The sequence below is a fragment of the Panthera uncia genome, chromosome B4 (genome assembly GCF_023721935.1).
Source record: "Panthera uncia isolate 11264 chromosome B4, Puncia_PCG_1.0, whole genome shotgun sequence".
NCBI lineage: Eukaryota > Metazoa > Chordata > Mammalia > Carnivora > Felidae > Panthera > Panthera uncia.
The window spans coordinates 106,598,056-106,603,726 of NC_064809.1; the positions used below are offsets into that span (position 1 = coordinate 106,598,056).

The following is a 5,671-nucleotide window of genomic DNA, read 5'->3' on the forward strand; positions in this document are numbered from 1 at the left end:
GCTGAATACAGCTGTCACGATACTTAAATGGTTGTTCCTCAATGGCTACTGGCTCTCAATCTGCTGCGTTAAGGGGCCACATGCCAATTTTGCAGCAAATCTCAGCTCCCTCCGAAGGAGTCATTCCAGTTTGCTCTTTCTTCTCCTGTGTCCTCCTTCAATATATGTTATTGCATTATTTTTCCATATCAAATAAGTTCGATGAACAAAAAAGGCAGAATGATGGAGGTGAAATGTCATCTTTACTATGGATACAGGTGAATTTGGAGTATGCATCTTTGGTGAATTTTAATAATAGGTTTCCTATTAATGCATCAGAGCAAATCTTTCTAGAGAGAAACTGAAATATAAACCAGAATGTAATAAAAAAAAAAAAAGCAGCCCACCAAACTGTCTGAACAGATGTCAATTCTCTGTTTAGGAAGAACTAAACGTTTTAAATTTACCTCTAGTATTACTGCCTCATTTTCTCATATTTTAATAATTGTCTGTAATCGCTTCTCGGTCTTTTGGCTAAGATCAAGTATGGTATCTGTCCTAATCAGTTTAATAATTATCCCTGGAAAATGGAAGCCCATTGGTCAGAAAGCTCTAACTTCATCATTTGCACCAAAAAATATTTTTCAAAAGTTTATTTTTAAGAAAAGGTTTTATTTTCTGGACAGCCTGCTTTGAGAATGATAGGCTTGGGGAATTCTTATTGGAACATAAAATGACTTCTGTTTTCTCAAGTGGTTTCTCTCTTATTGCTTCTTTTGAACTCCATCCTAATCTTGATGACCCTCTTTGCTTATAAATCACCCCTTGTCTACAGGGACTTATGTAACTTTTGACTTTGGAAATATCAAATCTAGACCAAAACAGAAAAGAAAGAAAGAACAAATAAGAACACCTGGAAAAACTTTCAGCTGGCTACAAGTTGTGAGTCATTTTAATCATCTTAAAAATATAGCTCAATCAAGTATTTTCTATAATACGATTAATATGTATATACACTTAGATCATATATTCTGATTGGACTCATTTTTCTCTATTGTCCTAAATGCAAAGAAGATATCTTTTTTATAATAATGTGACTCTAATCTTATATTCATTCTTAGGGCAGATGCTAGTGTACTGTTAGAATTCTTCTGTGTGTTAAACATTTCTTCCCTGTTTGTCTCCTGTATATTAAAAAAATTTTTTTAAGGTTTATTTATTTTTGAGAAAGAGAGCACGAGTCGGGAAGGGGATGGAGACGGGGAGACACAGAATCTGAAGTAAGCTCCAGGCTCTGAGCTGTCAGCACAGTGGCTGACACGGGACTTGAACCCACAAACCATGAGATCATGACCTGAGCCAAAGTCAGACACTTAACTGACTGAACCACCCAAGTGCCCCTCTCTCTCTCTCTCCATATATATATATATATATTTCTTTTTTTAATTTTAATGTTTATTTATTTTTGAGAGAGAGTGACAGAACATTAGTGGGGGAGGGGCAGAAAGGGAGACACAGAATCCAAATCAGGCGCCAGGCTCAGAGCTGTCAGCGCAGACCTGGATGTGGGGCTCAAACTTGTGAATGGTGAGGGGCGCCTGGGTGGCTTGGTCGATTAAGCGGCCGACTTGGGCCCAGGTCATGATCTCACAGTTCCTGAGTTCGAGCCCCGCGTCGGGCTCCGTGCTGATGGCTCAGAGCCTGGAGCCTGTTTCAGATTCTGTGTCTCCCTCTCTCTCTGCCCCTCCCCTGTTCATGCTCTGTCTCTCTCTGTCTGAAAAATAAATAAACGTTAAAAAAAATTAAAAAAAAAAAAAAAAACTCGCGAATGGTGAGATCAAGACCTGAGCTGCAGTCAGACACTTAACCCACTGAGCCACCCAGGTGCCCTCTCTACAGTTTTGTTTTTTTTTTTTTTTTAACCTTAAATTGGTCATTTTCCCACACCATGATCATTTTTTTTAATTTCTCCTTTTGGTATATTTTGTTTTCTACCCTTTTCCCCATATTGTCTTCAAGATACAAAACCTATTAAATGTGAGTAGATGTCTCTATGCCACAAATCTGGATTCATATACAAATAATGACAGGCTTTGGATAAATGTCATTTGGCTTTGAAGAAGCTAAATCATCTATATCACACTGCTTAATCTCTGTATTATCAAGACTTCACTAATGTTACACTTATTCTTGCTCTTCCAGAAAACCCAATCCAAAAAGATAAAAGATACAAGTAACATTATTGTTCCTTTCAAGCACTTTTGAAAAACTCATTAATATGAACATCCGTCTGCTAACTTTCAATACATAACACTCACTTCGGAACTGTTTTCTCAAAACCTTAGCTTTGCCTGGTCCACTCATCGTCCACTACTATATCATGAACCAGTCCTAATTAAGACCTCACATTGAAATACATGCTTTCAACTGTATCCAAAAACCTCATAAATATCCCAATTTTTCTTTTCCCCTCTCTAAAACACTATTAAGACATTCACAAGTAACTGATCTCCTCTACCACACCTGTCAACAAATGGTTTGGATAGAATTCAGCACTTTGAATGACTATGAATTAAAATTATGTTCATAAAATTTTCTCCTGATTTTTATAATAGAAGGTCCATAGTTTCCATTATCCTACTGTGGGGATCAATTCTCCATGTACTTCTGTCTTCTGAGCAGGGGCATTAACAGTTTTTGTTCTATATCATCTTTCAAGATTGTTCATAAAGCAAATAGCTTTGGAAGTTAGAGAGTGTCTTCCAGAACAGAAGGGATATTGGTTTGCTGTTCACATTAATAATTACAATGTCTCTTTCCAGGGCAAAGGTTGGGTAGATTTGCTCACAGTCTCCTTATAAAAAATTAGGGTTTTTAAACTCAGTTTTTTTTTTTCTCCTTTAACATAACCCACAGTATGTACAGGCATCACCCAGACCTTGTCATGTCACCAGGTGGCATGTGGGAATTAGGGCTTGGAGAACTAGTGTAAACAATATAATGCTGACCACTGCTGTTGCTGTGAGTCATAAACTGTCCTTTGTCTCATGCAGGCATCTTTTGTCTTTATCGATGTAGGTGAACTTTCGACAGGATAACTTATTAGCTAACACAGAGGGCAAAAATCTCAGATCTCAGATCTTAGTCCCTTCACAGCTCTTGACATCTGTATGAAACATGGCAGATTTTAAATTAAATTATTTGCCCTAGTGAGTTTAAAAGTAAAATCTATTTTCAAAGCTACATTTAATATCAGTAATGAACCACTCCACCTAGCATATATAAGATTATTTTGATAGATTAACTAATTGCAACTATAATTTAATAAGTGTTACCTAGGTGTCAGGCATGTGAAAATGTACTTTAGAGATGTGATTTTATTTTCACAATAAATTGGTGTGGTTTGTTTAGTTACCCCAGATATAATGATATGGAAACTGACATTAAAAATTAAGTAACATGTTCAACATCATACAGATGATGATTGGTAAAGTCAGATTAGTACCCATGTCTAATCACTAAAACCCAAGTTCTTTCCACACTAGTCTACGTTGTAACTTTAGGGTCCCAGCTGAAATTAGACATTGATATTGCCTAAAGTATCAATGACTAGCTGACATTTGCCCTTTCTACATGAATAGGAATGTTAAATTTGCCATTCTCCAATAAAATAAGGAACTAAAAGCCAATTTAATAAATACATGAAGACAGAAAAAATAATCTGTAATTGAGGAGAAAAGAAACAAATACCTCTCCCCTTTTCTGCTATTCATAATTTTCCCTCTCTTTTGTTTCCAAAATGTCATTAGCCTAACGTCAGAATTATAGCTTCAGAAGACAAAGATAAGTGAATTTTGAAACCCAATGGATGGCATTTAAAAATTTTAGAATTGCAGCAGTGCTGAATTGTAACAGGAGAAGATCATGGGAAGAAATAGATTTCAATTAGGTAGTAAATTAAAGGGAGTAGGAAATTCCATCAACCAAATCAGACAGCTTTAAAAATGGTCCCACCTGTCTAATCAGCATCCTGGGAGGAATCCAGGGCACACATATAGTTCTCATAAAGTGATTTCAAGTTTGTGAATGATAAACAAATATACCAATAATTACAGCAAACCTGGCATAGCAAACAGTACAATGATTTTTAATTTTCCACCAAGTAACCTCAGCATGCCCATTAGAGAGTAAGTTAAAAGGTAATTAAGTTAAGATATAATGAAGGGAGCCAAGTCTAAATCACTAACACTTCATTATTAAGTTTACAATATCAGTGTCTTTTTTTTTTTAATGAAAGTGCATATGATATTTAGGGGAACATGGTATATTTGATACTTATAGCTAAAATGTCTAGGATGACTTTATTTTCTGTTAACAGTGTTAGAGTTGTTAAGGGAATTTAACTTACAAATTTATAAGTTTGAATTTATGAAAATTCTTTAAGCAGTTTTGGGAGAGATTTCCCTACTATAGTGTGAGTTTTCTCTGTCCTGCTTGTGTGATTCCTAAAAACTAAATATATCTAATTTATAAATTCAGGTAAAAAATATTTAAAGCTTTGTTAGTTAAACTTATAAGTAGATACACTCAGTTACTATATATCCTTCATTTCTATGTGTTTGAAGCAGACCGTGTCAAGTGCCTATAAAACATCAGAAATGGATGTTCCAAGATGATGCCTATACACACATTAAATAAATGGCTGGTAATACAACCAATGCTTTCTTTTCTCATGCTGAAAAAATTGACAGTGATACAGCCACTATGCCATCACATGGACTGAAATAATCATGGTGGATCTTGTGGAATGTGAAGTGAATAGACCAACATATCTCAAGTCAGATTACCCCCCTAGTGGCCTGAAAACTCTCCATCTGTGCATTTAAAGTGATACATGCTGGGTAAAATCAAGTTATAAATTGTAGTTTATCTCTTATAAAATTTACTTTCTGTAGCAGTCAGAAACCTCCTCGCTGTTCTATGTAGAATTAAATATCTATTTCATATTAAACAAGTGAAATGAGTCAAAATATTAAAAAGAGAACCATTAGGATTGCAAGTACAATTTCAGAAGAAAGTCAAGCATCAGAAGAGAGAGTTTTCAAATGGAATCCTGTAGTGCACACGAGTTCTTTCTGAAGCAGAGTAGAGTCAGCAAGGCTGCCCATAATGGCACTTTATCACAAAACACAGACTTGCATGGCTGAAAAAGATAGCGCTTCAATGCCAGATAGAAACTGCGTGGTGAGCTTGGCAGCCCAGGCAAGCACTTTTAGCAAAAAAGCAGACAAGGAGTGTGGAAGCCCATTCACTTCCGTAGGGAATGGATAAATAGCTAGGAGACTAAAAATAGACAATGCCATGTTTTCTATTAATTGAAAATAAAATGATGCTTCTCTTCCCACTTCCTTTTGATGAATATTAATCACTTCATGCTATTTTAAAATTGGAAGCTGCACTAAAATATCTATGGTACATTAGAAGGGAAGGTCATAATTTTCTACATTTGCATTATTTAAAACACGAGTTGCAAAACAATTTCATATTTTTACCCACTTGTGTTATTCTAAATCAATTAGTCTAAGTACATACATACTTATGTACCCATGAAATAAATATTTTGTGTCTCTTTTCCTTGTACAGATTATTATCTGCTTTAAAATCTATAATTTAAAATACAATGTGGGGTGCC

General features: G+C 35.3%; 1 pseudogene; it reads left to right on the forward strand.

Moving 5' to 3' along the window:
* Nucleotides 1-493: 493 nt before the first annotated feature.
* Nucleotides 494-700, forward strand: LOC125920586 (uncharacterized; annotated as a pseudogene).
* The last annotated feature ends 4,971 nt before the right edge of the window (nucleotides 701-5,671 follow it).